At 41.7% G+C, this 16504-nt stretch overlaps 1 protein-coding gene across 2 annotated transcripts in view; it reads left to right on the forward strand.

Moving 5' to 3' along the window:
• The window catches only part of LOC129466899 (LINE-1 retrotransposable element ORF2 protein), a 258698-nt gene that overhangs the window by 157756 nt on the left and 84438 nt on the right, over window positions 1-16504 (forward strand). The window lies entirely within an intron of this gene.

Below are 16504 nucleotides of genomic sequence, written 5' to 3' on the forward strand. Positions count from 1 at the left end.
ACTTCTGTCAATTCATTCATCTGATCCTCCATCCAGCTCTGTGCCCTTGATGGAGAGATGTTGCGATCATATGGAGGAGAAGAGGCACTCTGGCCTTTTGGGTTTTCAGCATTTTTTTGTTGATTCTTTCTCATCTTCATGAGTTTGTTTAGTGTTGGTCTTTGAGGCTGCTGACCCTTGGATGGGGTTTTTGTGGGGACGTTTTGTTGTTTTTGTTGATACTGTTGTTGCTTTCTGCTTTTTCTTTTTCTTTCAATGGTCAGGTCCCTTTTCTGTAGGGCTGATACAGTTTGCTGGGGGTTCACCTCAGGCCCTATTCATCTGATTCACTCCCATGCCTGGAGATGTCACTCAAGGAGGCTGGAGAACAGCACATATGGGTGCCTGCTCCTTCTTCTGGGACTTCTACCTCAAGGGGCACCAACCTGATGCCAGTAGGATTGCTCCTGTATAGGGTGTCTGACAACCCCTGTTGGAGGGTCTCACCCAGTTGGGTGGCATGGGAAACAGGACCCGTTAAATGAAGCACTATGTCCCTTGGTGGAGTGAGTGTGCCTCACTGGCCCAAAACCCACTCATCTGGGCTGCCTGGATTCCTCAGAACTACCAGGGGGAAAGGCTAAGTCTGCTGGTCTGCAGAGACTGCAGCCACCCCTACTGCTAGGGGCTCAGGCCCAGGGAGCTCCAGGTTCTATCCCTGAGCCTCTGGCTGGAGCTATTGGAGTTCCTGCTGGGAAGCCTTGACCAATGAAAAAGGATGTGTCAGGGTCAGGCCTGAAGAGGCACTCTGGTCACAGACTGCCACAGCCAGTGTATTGGGCCGTTGGGGACAAGTGTTGGGACCAAGCCATTCAGCCTCCCTGGCTCCAGCAGGGGAAAAGCACAGCCTGGAGCTATAGAGATAGGTGCTGCCCTTCCCCCACCCAGAGGGCTTAGCGTGTTAGGCAGTTGTGAGTCCCAGTGCTGGCTGCTGCCCCTCCCCTAAGGAGCTCAAAATGCTTAGACAGCAGGCAGCCATAGCAGCAGTGCTGGTCGCCCCTCTCCCTGGGAGTTCCATAGGCCTAAGCAGTTTCCAGCTGAGAGGCTGTTAAGAGTCTGTGCATCCTAGGGTTGGGACGCTAAACCCCAGTAGTGTGGGTACACGAGTGGGATCTTCCAATTCATGGGTTGCACAGTTCTGTAGAAAAAGCCTGGTTTCCTTGGCTGGATAGCATGCTCACTCACTGCCTCCTTTGGCTTGGGGGAGGGACCTCCCTGACTCTGTGTGGACCTCAAGTGGGCCGCTGCACCACACTGTTCTTCCTTGTCTCCATGGATCACATCAGCCTCCTAGTCAGTTCTGATAAGAGAAGCTGGAAACCTTGGTTGCTAGTGAAGGATTCACACACTTATTTTTTTTTATGGGAGCCTCTGAAAGCTGCTGTTTCTAGTAGGCCATCTTGCCCCCCACCCCGCCCCAAATTTTCATTTGAGTATAATCAATCACCTTTTTACAATAATTGACAATTATTAGTATGGTGTCTGCAACACCAAAAATTTTACAACTTCAGTTCTTCAGATCAAGAATATGTATGATTTTCTTATTAAATTAATTAAATGAAGTAAAAAATTATATGCATGAGTATGTATGATATCAATAAGTTACATTGTATCAATAGCTATACTATAGCAATAAGCATAATAATACTGTTAAACTACTTCAACTAAAGAGGCAAAAAACAACAGTGTTTTTCTTACTCTCACATACATAGTGGGTTGGGGTTCATCTGGGTTTTAGCCAATGGAGGTTGGGACTGTCTAAGGTTGAGTTTAGTCTATGGCTTGGACTCTGGTGGCTCTTATCCTTTATCATTCAGTAGCTGAGATAAAAGGTGGAAATGTAAAAGAGATGAATGAAAGTGTACAATGCCTCCTAAGCTCTGAGCCTAGAGCTTAGGAGGCTCTAGTTCTGAGGATTTCTAGGCTCAGAAAGTTTTATCTCTATAAATTATATTCCTGTATCAAAAGAGCTGATGATTTTTAGCAAAACACTTAAAACAAATGGGGCAATTAAAAAATAATAACTTAAGGTTGCTTTTAGATGGCTTTTGAACCAGAACTTCTTCCTGGAAGGCAAAAAGATTTCTTCTTTTGGCCTTCCAGGAAGAAGAGAAAGAAGGAGGAAAAGGTATGCGTAGTTTGGTTGCTAAAAGTACCTTTTTGGATACTGGTATTATCTGGTTTCCCCCTTCTTATTCTTGTGAGGTACAATGAAAAATTCACAAAATAAGGACTGCCTCAAAGGCTGCTAGGAAGGTTATCTCCATTGACTGAAAGCAAAACATAATAGACGCCAAACTTCCAGACACAGAAATGGCTTAGAAAATAAAAAATACATTCTGACTTGATATTATTGTTAGCTGCCTGACTCCTCAGGCCCGTCACTGAAGTTCCTCTCTGTAAGTGCAGGCTTGAGCTGGAGTTCTCATTTACCATAACAATGTCTTAATAACAGAATCCAATCTGTCACATAGTGGGGTTCAGAATTCATCTTGCTGCCATAACTTATTTCTTGTGTGTTCAGGATGATATCCAGTTTCCTGAGGTCTCCAGGACCCAGAATTCTCTCCCGTTTCTTCACTTCTCTGGAACAGCCAGGATAGTGGAGTAGAAACTGTCCAGCTGGACTTTTTGGTTAACTCCCTGACAGTAGCCTGCTTCTTTTTTTGATTGACAGCTGTCTTGACAGTTCTTTATTTGGAGCCTGGGGCTTGCTCCCGCATCACCCTGGGTGAAGAACTTGTCTTCCAGACCTATGACACTGTCCTATTCTCAGCTACAAACACAAGCCAAAGTGCTGCTTGACCTAGCGAATACCTGCCTAACATAGATCAAGACATACACCATCCACCTGGCGTGCAGATGTTAGCTTCTGTGACAAGGTTAATCCCCCAGTTGTATTGATTCCAGCCTTCTCCTCCCTCCCCTATCAATTTATATGCACAAGGAGGGCTGAAAACTCCTATAAGCACAATGTCCGATATTTGGATCCTCAGTTAAATTTGTTATTTATTTATTTATTATAGAGACAGTCTCCTTTGTTGCCCAGGCTGGTTTCAAATTCCCAGCATCAAGCAATCCTCCCACCTTGGCCTCCCAAAGTGCTGGGATTACAGGCGTGAGCGACCATGCCCAGCCAAAATTTGTGTTGAAACAACAATTAGATGAATGAAGCCAGCCTGTTAGTCTCCAATGTAAAAAACTGGACATCAATTTTCTATATCTATAAATTATTTTAGTTTTTCTTTAGAGAAAATGGGAACTTTCTTAGGGTTTGCATTTAAAAGTTAGTCATTAAATAACAACTCTCAACAGTAGAATCTACGTCCTTATATTTCAACCAATAACTATTTTTAATATAAGATAAAAATACATCATCAATCTTATAGTGAGTAAAATGTTCTTTGAAATATGAACTAATATATGCAGTATTGTTTATATTGATTTTTTAATTAATTAAAATGATAAGATGTCTTGGATGTATGCATGGACTGGAAAATGTTAGGAAAGCTGTAGCCAACCATGTACATTGGTGTTTTAAAAAGTTCAAATTTCCCTTTCTAGATGAACATAGTCTAACAAAGATCTGAACCTCTTGTTCCAGGTGAACATACAACAATAAGATGTCATGGAAAAATCTGAAAAAAAAAAAAAAAAAAAAAAAAAAAAAAAAAGTAAAAAAGTCAGAGGGTCTACAAATTTTCATGGCTGTGGGTATCAACCCATCTCAACACCCATCAGGAGCTAGAAATTGTCCTATATAAAACCACATGTAAAACTACAGGCCTCACCCAGCTAGTGAGGCTGTTGCAACTGGAATAATTGTCTCAGGATCCTAACAGATGTTGGACTTTGCTTTTTGATGCGTTCTATGAACTCATAATCTTGGGGCCCAACACAGCCAGGTGACTAAAATGTATCTGATAATTGCTCATTTCAGAACATCATTGTCTCTATATTAAAGGTAACGACCACCTTTCAGAACCACAGCCATGGTTCTCCAGGTCTCTCCTGCCTGCAGGGCAGACTTGGAAGGGCTGATAAAGTCCTTGAAAAGGACTGTATTGTATTCTCTATTCTGTCTGCTTTGTGCCTATAAACAGACTTGTTTTTCACAAGGATTAACTCTCACAAATGCTTGTTTAATTGGCCTCTTAGAGGTTAGGGTGGACTTTGAAAATCCCTGAGAACTCTGAGGGTGCTAATTTTTTTACCAAGAACTTGGATCTAGCCTGGGGCCTTTCTGGGGCCAGTTTTCCCCTGGATCCCAAGGTAATTTAGTTATTATCTAAATTTATTTATTATTCCATACCCTTCCCAATCCAAATAAGTTTTATGGACCTGTTTTCCCTCAGGAGAAGCAAATATACTAAATGGTATTATCTCTGATTTCAATCTTGTAACATGGAAAAACCATAAATGCCTCAAATCCCATAAAACATAAGAAAATTAAATTTTAATAATAATTATTAATAACCCTTCCACACCCTGTTTTATAGGCTTATGTGGTATTTTTGACATCTCAGATCTCAAAAAAAAATCTGAACAAAAACATACAAACAAAAAAACCCTGAGATGTAGGTATTATTCCTATTTTAATTGATAAAGAAATAGAGAATTAAGAAAGTTCAAGCAAATTGCCCAATGGCACAAAACTAAGGAACAGAATTTGAACATGGGTCCTCCTACAGACAAAGAATGTGCTCTCCCCTTAAATTGTAAAAATGTAGATAAGGAGTGACTTTATTAATCATCACAGTGGAGTTTCCTTGGTAGAATAAAGTAATAAAAACATTTTATTAATAATTTTAGAGTAACAGTCAATTGTCACTCCAAGGATATTGAATAAATTGAGTTTTCTTTGTAATTGAAACATTGGGTTTGTCTATGTTTTATGACACTATATATTGCAGAAGGGAGTTTAATCAGTCATTTGGTTAAATTGCAAGAAAGATTAAATATTTTATCTGGAAAATAATTTCAGTGGCCCTACTGAGAACTCCCCTAAGCAATTCTCATATAACAAATACAATTATCCCTCTCTGGACTACCAGATATATACAATTTTGGAAACTGCAATAAATTTCAGGTCCTGATTTATAACTGCTATGGGCCAATAAAACACATTTTTAGGCTTTGTAAAACCATATTAATAAAAACCATTTAGTCTGACTTCTCTAGGGAGCACAGTAACTCCTGAAATATTAAATTAAAAGAACATATGGAGGGGAAATTAAGTGAGCCAGATGTCATAGGCAAAACATGCTCACATTTCCAAATTTAGTTGAGTGTCAATTGCCAAGTGTTACTAGATAAATTTCTATTTTCTTAATATTGTTAAAAAACCAAAAACCCAAAATATATACCTAATGTTGAAGTGAACATTAAGAAAAATAGTAGTGTATGATTGCTATATTTTTGGATTTAATGTTTGCAGAATTGATCCAAATAAAATATAGCACCCATATAAGTTCATATGATTGTTAAATAAAACAGCTCAAGAAGGAACAGGCCTTTTGAAAATAGTTCTTGGTGCAGTAATTATCAGATCCCATTGCCTGATCTAGAGGATATTAACTAAAATTTAATAATTAAAAGTAGAGGCAAAAGCAATATCAGAATGAGACTTTTGCCAATATTCCAGGGAAAAGGAATTTGAAAGAGTTACTATTATGGTTAATAAGCAGCACTGGGAAAGGAGCCAGTAAGTCCATTGTCAGCACATCCTTTCCCACGAGATTCTATGGGTAATATGATCATGATTAGTCTCTCCAGTTACCATGAAATTTATTTAAAATAAATCAGGGCTCCCTTCCCTTCTGTGAGTCTTTTACTGGGATCAAAGACAAGATTCCCAGTGCTCCCTCAATCTGTAATCCTGGCTACTTGCACAGGATCCCATCATGTCACTTCTGCAAAACTACAGTTTCTTGGAAGTTTCACTTCTTAGAAGAGAACTAGGGCAGCAAAATCTGTTGAGTTATGCCATAATACCGCCTGAAAGAAAAGGACTATATTCTGGATACAGAGTATTTAATTCTGTCAGGGAAACTGGGTAGTGCAGAAACTTGGGGCTTGAATAATCTTATGGAAATAAGGCAGACATTCTTAGCAAGAAGATTTAAAGTTAGTCATGTGTTTCAGACAAAAAAGTTTGCTGTTAATTTTCAAAAAAAAGCTAAAACTTTCATACAAATGTAAAATGAACACATGTCAAAGATTTTGTTAATGAAATGAGAGAATCAGAAAAGATGTTACGAGTGGTTCACAGGAGAATTGAAAGAATAGATATGTTTATGGATCACGAATATTGAAATGATCTTGCAAATGGACCGCAAGCCTTTTATAGATAGAAGGGCTGTCTCTATACTGGACAGGGGAAATTTACATGTCCACAAACAAGAATCATTTGCATTGCCATCAGTTCTGGACAAGTTCATTTCAATTTCTACAGATTTGAAAAAATCCTCCTCAAAGACCAAGGTACATAACCTATAGGTTCAGATAATCCCTGGAGGCTCCAATATTCTATTAAAAGAATATCCAGTAATCTGGCAAGGTTGGTATGCAGTGCTATGCTGGTAAACCCTCAAAAACCTAAACCCTTAGTTGTAGCAGTTGTGGATTTTTCTAGTGTAAATACTCCTACCATGGCTGATTACAAGCTTTCAATGTGTCATCCCTGAAGATGGAGTTGCAGAAACATGTTCAGTAGTTCCATTACATGCAGTAGCTCCGTTGTAGAGTATTTCTTCTATATGGATACAATAATACTAAACTTTTTAAAAATTTTTTTACTAGCAGCACTTCTGATACCAAATAAATATCTTTCACCCACACCAACAAATTCTCCGACTCTCCCAGACAACGACTGGGTATGCTACAGAAATTCAATTTTGATACCAGCTACTCCTAGTCAGCATAGACCCACAGATTATGAGCTCCATCCCACAAAACTGCCCCCACCTCAGATGCGAATCACAAGTCAGAGTCATTAGTACCTGTGACTCACTGGCTGTAAATCAGCTGTTCTCACTACCCCCTCCTCAGGTTCAATAGTTTCCCAGAACAGTTCACAAAACTCTGGAAAGCACTTTACTTACATTTAACAGTTTATTTATAAAGACTATCGTAAACTAAGTGTGGTGAATCACACCTGTAATCCCAACAACTTAGGAGGCTGAAGCAGGAGGATTGCTTGAGGCCGGAAGTCTGAGGCTGTGGGGATCTATGAACATACCACTGCACTCTAGCCTGGGTGACAGAGCAAGACCCTGTCTCTAAAAGAGAGAAAAAGAGAGAGAGAATATAGTATGACCCAGGGAGTGGGGGATTGGTTTCAGAATGAAATTTTTCCACTTCAGATCATCAGGCATTAGATTATCTTAAGGAGTGTGCAACCTAGATCCCTTGCATGAGCAGTTCACAATAGGGTTCTTGCTCCTATGAGAATCTAACGCCACCACTGATCAGACAGGAGGTGCTGCTCAGGCAATAGTGCTCCCATGCCTGCTGCTCACCTCCTGCTGTGCAGCCCAGTTTCTAACAGGCTACAGACTGGTACCAGTTTACAGCCCAGGGTTTGGGAACCACTGTTATAGAGGATACAAAAGATAAACAGCCAGATAAAGAGGTACTTAGGGCAGAGTATGAGGGAAGGAACACAGAGCTTCCATGCCCTCTCTGGTTACACTCATATTCACCAACCTAGAAGCTCTTCAAACCCCTTCATTTAGGGGATTTTGTGGGGGTCTATTACATAGCCATAGAGCTCCCTAGCCACTGGTCATCTCACTAGCGTACAAAAAGAAACTTCAAAGCTTACATACAAAAAGACACTTAGAAGCTCTTGTGTCAGGAACCAGGGACTAAGATCAAATATTGTAAAAAAGATGCTCCCCTCACCTTATCATTCAGGAAGCTCTATAATATCACAAATAGGTATAACCCATCAAACACATAGATCATAGTAAAATCTAACTAAGTAACTGGAACTTGATAGAGTTTGAGTATGTATTACGTCTGCTCGTTTGCTTACTGGTATGTTGTAATTCCACGAGTTTTAACGCATGCATAGATTGTGTAACTTCTATTACAGAATACAGAGCAGTTTTTGAAAACTTTCTTCTCTGCCCCTTTGTTGTACCTTCCTTAACCCCTTGCCCCTGGCAACCCACTGGTCTGTTGTCTGTTACTATAGTTTTTTGTTTCCCAGAATGTCAAATTAATAGCATCATACAGTAAATAATCTCAGATTGCCTCCTTTCATTGAGCATAGCACCTTTCAGAATCCTCTAAGTTTTTACATGTATTCACTGTCTGTTCCTTTTTATTGCTAAGTAGAATCTCATTGTTTGGTGGTACCACAGTTTGTTCATTCATTCACCTTTGCTCCCCAAGTCCTACAGGAGTATTTCAGAGAGGCTCAAGTGAATAGAGTGGGTTTGCATCATGTCTGAGGAACCCCAAACTTAAGAAATTCTATTATTTTATAATTGGCTATAAGTAAACCTGCCCAATCTTTGTCCTAAAGAAAGATTTGTCAGTGAACAAAGTTGACTTTTGCTCCAGTGGGAGACACTATCTCAGCCTTCCAAGACTATTTGCTATATAAACTTCCTTGAAAAGATACTCCAGAATAATGGGGCAGTTAGTGCCCCTGCTCCCCGAATGTGCTAAGATGCGAAAAGGCTATGGAGAATTGTCTCCTAACAGTTTTAATATTCAAAAATTAGTTAGTGGCTTGCTTTGAGTTAGACATTGATTTTATAAGTAAAGCACCAAAAGCATAATCCATAAAAGAAAAAGATTGATAAATTGACATGATAATCTAAATTGCTCTCCAGAAAAGGATTTTACTGAACTAGTTCCAGAGAGCATCAGTTCTATCAAATTAGGTCCCTACCCTCCTATTCAAACTATTTTCTAATCCATGAATAGCGTGTATACCATCTTTTATATCTCAAATCCTTAAAAATGGTTCCTCTTTCTTTTTTTAAAAAAGGAAGTGCTGAACCAGAAGTTCACTGTTTTACAGAAAAGCAAGCTTTGATTAAATGAGTTTGGAGATGCTTCATGCTATAGCCCCCTCCTGGAGATTCACATTAGTATATCCAATATTCAGAAAGATCGTGTTTTAAAAAAATCCATTCAATGTTTTATAACCCAGTATTTTTCAAATTATTTAAACTGTAACACAGCACTATCTAATAGAACTCTCTGTAATGACAGAATGTTCTATATTTGTGGTGTCCAACATAGTAGCTATCAGCCACTTGTGACTACTGAACTTGAACTGCAACTGAGGAACCACATTTTTAATTTTATTTAATTTAAATAGCCACATGGTACTCTTGACTTTGTGTTGGATAGTGCATTTATAGAATCTTCCAGAATTTTCTCTACACAATACTTCTTTTAACATTCAGTTAAATGTTCATGCCAAGCAGGATCTGCTACACAATTTTCAAGCCCAAGGTAAAATGAAAATGTTAGGACCCTCTTGTTTGACAAGCAAGAAAAAAGTGCTTTTAAATGTGTTAAAGTATCAAATAGTTTTCCTTTCTTCTGTGGTCTCTCTGTTGACTTGTCATGAGAGTTTTTTATTTGCTCTTTAATGTTCTAAGTGAAAAAAACTGTGAATTATTAGCTTGAATTTGACCATTCCTCTTTATATTGTATAGTGCCGATATAATATACAGGTATAAGAGCCTTCACCTTGTCTGTATAATCTTCAGAATTGCACAATTCATCTTTTGTAGCTTCTACAAACATGTCTTTTGTTCTTACAAGAGCAGCGGAAATGCTGCGCACTTCTCGATACATGCCATTTTATCAACAGTCTCTACTTTAGGCTTATTCATGAGCATGGAAAGACTGAAACAACAGAAAATATGGGTTTTCTAATCTTTCCCTTTCTTCTGTGTCATCATTTTCAGCATAGGTGGTTGGCTGATTCAGGGATGTAAGGCGAATAAAAAAGGACATGAGAGGGCTCCTTGATTGTTTGCGTTTCTCAGAACATCTCTGCCTTCTTTCTGTGTTCAAAGCAAGTTCTGGTTTGAGTGAAAAGCAGGTGTTTCAGGGCTGCCAGTACCCCTACTTACTAGATACAGACAGGATTATCTTGCACTCATTTTGCATCCTGCTGACCTCCTGTGCATTGCGGGTTCACTAGAATTCTGTGTTCATGGGCCATCACAAATACCATATACAAATGAAGTGGCATCAATGGGTAAACACCTGTCTTGCGCATATCTCCTCTGCTCACATGCATGTACATTGTCCCCTCAGACTTCACATACAAAACAATTCAGAGATAAAATTAAGAACTCAGAAAGGCAACAGTGGAGCATTAAATGAAGTGCAGGGCATTTATGAGGGCAATGTTCTGTGTGACTGTGTCTAGGTCACACACCCACGAAGCCAGCCCTGATCCATTGAAACACATTTTGGGAAACATTGCTCTAAGTCAATACATTGCTTTAACTCTCCTTATTCATGGATTCTGCATCCTTGAATTCAACCAAACCTGGATCATAAATATTCAGAAAATAAAAAATGATGGTTTAATTTGTATTGAACATACACAAACTATTTTCTTTCCGTTATTCCCTAAACAATACAGTATAACAACTATTTACATATTATTTACATTGTATTAGGTATTATAAGTAATCTAGAGATGACTTAAAGTATATAGGAGGATGAACATAGGTTATATGCATATATGATGCCATTTTATATCAGGGACTTGAGCATTCACAAATTTTGGTAACCAAGGGGTTCTTGAGACCCATTGCTGAAGGATATTGAGGAACAACTGTATGTAATTTCCTTCTCTGCAATGTGAAGATAGTAACATTACCTATCTCATAGGTAAATGAGTTATGTGATTGTCAAAATCATGTTGCATAATGTTAAAAGAAAAACCTTAGGCTAATTAAATTTAACAGAGTTTAACCAAGCAAAGAACGATTTGTGAATTGGACAGCCACCTGAACCAGAGTAGGCAGGTAAAGACTCCAGGGCAGCCACATGTTGGAAGAGGATTTATAGACAGAGTAAGGAAAGTGATATACAGAAAACAAAAGTGAGGTACAAATAGCCGGACTGGTTACAGCTCAGTGTTTACCTTATTTGAACAAGTTGGAACAGTTGGCTATCTTTGACTGGCCAAAACTTGGTGATTGGCACAAGAGTAGGTTACGGTCGTTTACACCTCCAGTTAGGTCACAGTTCACATGTACGGAGAAACCTTAGGCTGAACTTAAAATATGTAAGGAGGCAGCTTTAGGCTAAACTTAATCTAACAAGAACAAACAACTCCAAAATTCAGCAGCTTACAGCAGCAAGCATTTTCTCTTGCTTACAGCCCTATGCGTAGGCTGGGTGGATCTGTTTCAGGCTGCAGGTCAGTTGGGCTTGGCTAGCATTGGCTTTGGATCTGCTCCACATTTCTACACCTTCTCTTGAAACTAGCTGCCTTCAGCACATATTGTCTTCATGATGAATCATAGGAGCAAAAGAAGGAGGCAAACCACCCAGCACATTGAAAGCTACTGCTCATTTTATATCCACAGGCATTCCATTGGTCAAAGTGACATTGCCTATAGTCAGTGGGCAGCATGGAGTTGTATGGTAATCCAGTCTATCTAAAGTGCTATTCTGTGGACCCAATTTCCCAATTTGTCTTTCTGATCCTATATTACATGTGAAATTATAAGAAAAATGAATTTGAGGATGTTGCCAAGTTTTCTGAATTGTGTTTGTCGGTCTATGTTACAAAATAGTAGGAGGACTTCTTTAAATAGCTGGCAAACTCACTACATGTTCTGACCTCTCTATAATACGGAGCAAAAGGAATCCAGGGAGGACAGTGAGGATGACATTGTGGTATACTTAGGTGCTAGACCTTGACTGCTGTCACTAGCAGGCACAACAGGAGCCTTCAAATTGGCTCCTGGAGATGCTGAGAGCACAGGAGCAGCATTCAGACTCAGGGCACCAAGAATAATACTGCCACTCCCTGACAGCCTACAGGAACCACAAGCCCTGATATAGTAGCTTCACCGTGCAGACAGGATAAGTAGGTGTGGGTTTCAGAAGCCTTTCTATCTGGATGCCTCTAGGCACACTATAATGAGTCACCATAAGGCAACAAAGGATATGTCAGCCTCTTTTTTTTTAAGGTATTCTAGAAAGAGGATAGAGTTTTTCATTTGATTTTTATTTATTACAACAATGCTATGAATGTGGGGAAGGTAATTGTGTATATAATCTATGAAGAGATGTAAACGTTCAAATTCAGAAACCCTTGGAAAAGTGCTCTTACAATAGAAACTCATTTTGGCTCACAGATTCCTAAGAGAGGAGAAATCTAAGGAAAGAGGGTTACATAGTTAACATGCTCCATTGTACACAGTTTTGAGAGAGGAAGGAGGCAGAGAAACTCCAGGCAGACAGGAACAGGTCCCCGGTGGAACCACCTTCAAGCTAAAAGTAGTCTGGCCCGTGGCCTAAAGTGAGAACTTCTGTTCCTGTTTGCCTGCTCTCTCCTGATTGTTTCTTTCTGAATAGTGTCTTTTTACCAATCAAATGTTGCCTTTTTGAAAACTACCTATGGTCTGCCCTGCCCCTCATCATGTGCCTATAAAGACCCCAGACTTAGCCAGTTGAGAGGAGAAGCAACTTGACTTCAGAGATGCTGGCTGTACATCAGAGAGAGGCAACTTGACTTCAGGGGAGAGCAACCTGCCCTTCCCATCCCCTTTCCAGCTCCCCTCTCCACTGAGAGCTGCTCTCATCACTCAATAAAATTCTTTGCATTTGCCATCCTTCAATTTGTCCATGTGACCTCATTCTTCCCGGTCACTGGACAAGAATTTGGGATCCACCAAGTGTGGGTACCCAAAACAGCTGTCACACTGGCCGTTTGCCCTTGCTAGTGGAGGCCAGCCACACTACGTGATGAGGCAAAGGGCCCAGTGAGCTGATATACTGCTGTCTGCAGACAGTGGAACTAAGACAGCATTGTAACACACCCTCTGGGGCCTTGGGGTGACAAGCACCCCCACCTGGATGCTGCCGCAGAGCCTGCGTGAAGTTTGCTCCTGTGGACGCAGAAGCAACCGGCCACTTCCTGCACTTACTTGCCTATGTGTGCACTTCTGTGAAGGGTGGAATGCAGCAGGTCTAAGTGAACAGTTTGCTCCTGCCAGTGCCGAAGCACCTGACCAGTTCCCACACTTGTTCACTTGCATGCTCCCTTCTGCGAGGGGTTGAGCAGGGCAGGCTGAATAAATGAGGCACCGCTGTCACAAGTCCCATGAAGGGGTCAAGAAAAAATCCTGCATCATCTTGAGGCTCACCCAGGATTTGTCAGAAGGGTGAATAAATGCGGATCTGTTGGATCTGTCTCTTCATTTTTTTTTCCCAAGACTTCTTGTCCTCATACTTTCCTCTGAAGGCAAATGACGCACCAAACCTCTGAGTGGCCAATTAAGGATGAATGGCACAGCTATAGATGACAGAATGTGACCTTGCCACCTCTCTTTTGGGTGAAAGGAATGTTGGCTCTGTTTCCCTTCACAGAGGTCTAGCCATTGCATGGGACTGGGATAAAGTCCTGAGGCAACTGAAGGCATCCGATTGAGGCTACTCCCCGGTGTTGCCATAAGGCCCCTAGACTTGGCTCAGTCCCCAACTGCCCATTAGGGCATCAGCCAAGACCCCCAGATTTTTCTGTTATTTGTCCTTCCTTCTTTCACAGTTTGAAATGGCTCCTCTCTCTTCTTTTATAATGTTAAGGGTATTGCTACAAACTGCAGAAATGTTACTAGGTAGGAGCATTTAGCCAATCCATCAGATATGCAATTCAGAACAATGCAATTTCCATCTGTTCTTAGAGGAGTCACTCCCGCCCTCATCCCAACACCCAAAGGCGTGAGCAGTGCACAGCGGCTCCCCCGCCCCGCCCCCTCCACTCCCAGGTGGGGCACTTGGGCATGTCCACTGCATGTATGTGCTGTGCCCAACGGGCACATGAGGCAGGAGAGAACTGCAGTCACCGCCCGAGCCCCAGGGCAGTCTTGGGGTCCAGGGGCCCCATGCAGCCATTTGGCCAGCATTTCCTGCTTGTCATTCCCTCCCGTCATGTGTCCACAGAGTCTTCCCTCCCCTGGCCGAGGGGTCCAGCTCAGTCCAAACCAGAGGAAGGATACGGTGATTAAAGGAACCCGTTTGCATAGAGCAAGAGGTTCTCCACCTGCCTCTGACACTTAAGCTGGTTTTTCTTTTTCCTTTTCTATGCAAGAGGGTGTTTTTTTCTACCTTACACTCTGCTTATGGCAGGGAAGCAACGGAGGAGCAACCCCACCAGCTGATAACTGCACATTTGAAAAGCCCCATCTGTAACTTAATCTAAATGAATCCATGCACCCCCCGAGATACCTTTTTGTCCCAAACTTGGTTCCAAGCTTTAGGTTGAAGCCCTAGAAAGGAAAACTAGATCTGAGTGATTCAAAGCCAGGCAACAGACATAGCATAGATGGGCAGGACTAATTCCTGCTGATTAAGTCCCCACTTCATGATAGGAGGCCAAGCTCCATGGCATAGATGTGGCCCAGGGAACCCAAAGGTCGCCTACAATAGGGAGGGTGGAGGCATAGGTGAGTGCAAATAAATCCTATTTTCCAGGCCCCCCGCCCCCTGCCCCCCCCACCAAGCTTCATGGGTGCAGGTCACACCAGCACTCATGGGCAGCATCTGTCTAAGGTTGCCAGGACTCGGGGATGAAAAGATGAAAGGAAAAAGAGGTATGCCCTTTTTTGTTCTCTCCCTCACACACTGGGTTTTTGCTGAAAGAGGGAAGGGAAATAAGGTATGCCTATTTCCCGCTCTTTCAGAGTGGGCAACCAACTATCCTTACCATCTTCAGTCCATACTCCTCTGGGACTGTTTTGACCCTCAGACTCTGGAGAAAAAAATGCCTCATAGCCCTCTGCACAAAGGTTTGGACATATTATGATCTGCAGGAAGGACTGGCTTGGCCTCAGGAAGGAACCATTCATTTTGATACAATCCTTCAGTTGGACTTTTTCTGTAAACACAAAGGCAAATGGTCTGAGGCCCCATATGTGTAGGCTTTCTTTACCTTGCAGGGCAATACAGACCTTTGCCAACATGCAGGATTGATCCAGCTCTCCTGTTTGCCATCTCAGGAGAGGCTGCAAGGGTCAATCTCAGGGAACTAAAAAATCAAACCCCAGAGAAACCTCCAGCAGGGGATCCAGCTCCCTCTAGCCCTGCTCCCCTGGGTCCACCTTGTCCTCCCTATCCAGTTTCTCTCTTTAGCTTGCCTCCTCCCAGAAATCCTCACACTAGACAAGGCCCAGTACCACTTATGCCCCTCCAACAGATGCCTGGTGAATTTGGCCCCAGTAAAATCCAGGTCCCCTTCTCTCTACAGGATTTAAGGCAAACTAAGGGGGATCTTGGCAAAGTTTTAGATGATCTTGACAGATATATAGAGGCTCTCCAGAATTTAACCCAAGTATTTGAACTCTCCTGCAAAGATGTTATGTTACTTTTGAATCAAACTCTGACTAATGCTGAGAAGCAGGCCACTCTGCAAGTGGCAGAGAGATTTGGGAATGAGCTTTGTATCTCATATAGTGTCAGGGAAGGGGACAAACTTTACCCAACTGGAAGAGAATCAGTACCACTGGATGACCCTAAATGGTATCCTAATGATGAGATGGGAGATGGAAGAGGAAACGCTTTCAGCTGTGCATAATGGGGGGGCTTACGTAGGACTAGAACTAAGCCTCACAATTATACCAAGCTATTCATGATAGATCAGGGATTTGATGAGAATCCCACTGCCTTCCTGGAAAGGCTAAGAAAGGCCTTGGTAAAGCACACTTCTGTAGCTCCTGATTCAGTTAAGGAACAACTAATCCTAAAAAATAAGTGTATTACTCAGGCACCCCCTGATATCAGGAGGAAGCTACAGAAACAAGCTGTTGGACCAGATAGTACTTTAGAGAAACTCCTGAAAGTGGCCACCTTGGTGTTTTATAATAATATGATAATAGAGATAGGGAGGCCAAGGAGAGAGGGAGAAAGAGAGAGAGAAGGAGGGAGGGAGGGAGGGAGGGGGAGAGAGAGAGAGAGAGAGAGAGAATGAAGCCACAGGAGAAATGCAGAGGCTTTAATGGTCACCATGCAAGACCACAAATCCCAAAATCCCTGAGGTGTACCAGTTAACTGCTTCAAATGTGGCAAGCCAGGGCATTTTAGGAAGGATTGCCCAGGCAGCATGAAGAAGCCACCTGGACCCTGTCCAATCTGCAATGGGGACCACTGGAAGGCGGACTGTCCCTGAGGATGCTGGTCACCAGGTTCAGAGCCAATCTCCCAAACAGTCCAACAGGACTGATGAGTCCCAGGGCTCCTCTTCCCC

The sequence above is a fragment of the Symphalangus syndactylus genome, chromosome 17 (genome assembly GCF_028878055.3).
Source record: "Symphalangus syndactylus isolate Jambi chromosome 17, NHGRI_mSymSyn1-v2.1_pri, whole genome shotgun sequence".
Lineage (NCBI taxonomy): Eukaryota > Metazoa > Chordata > Mammalia > Primates > Hylobatidae > Symphalangus > Symphalangus syndactylus.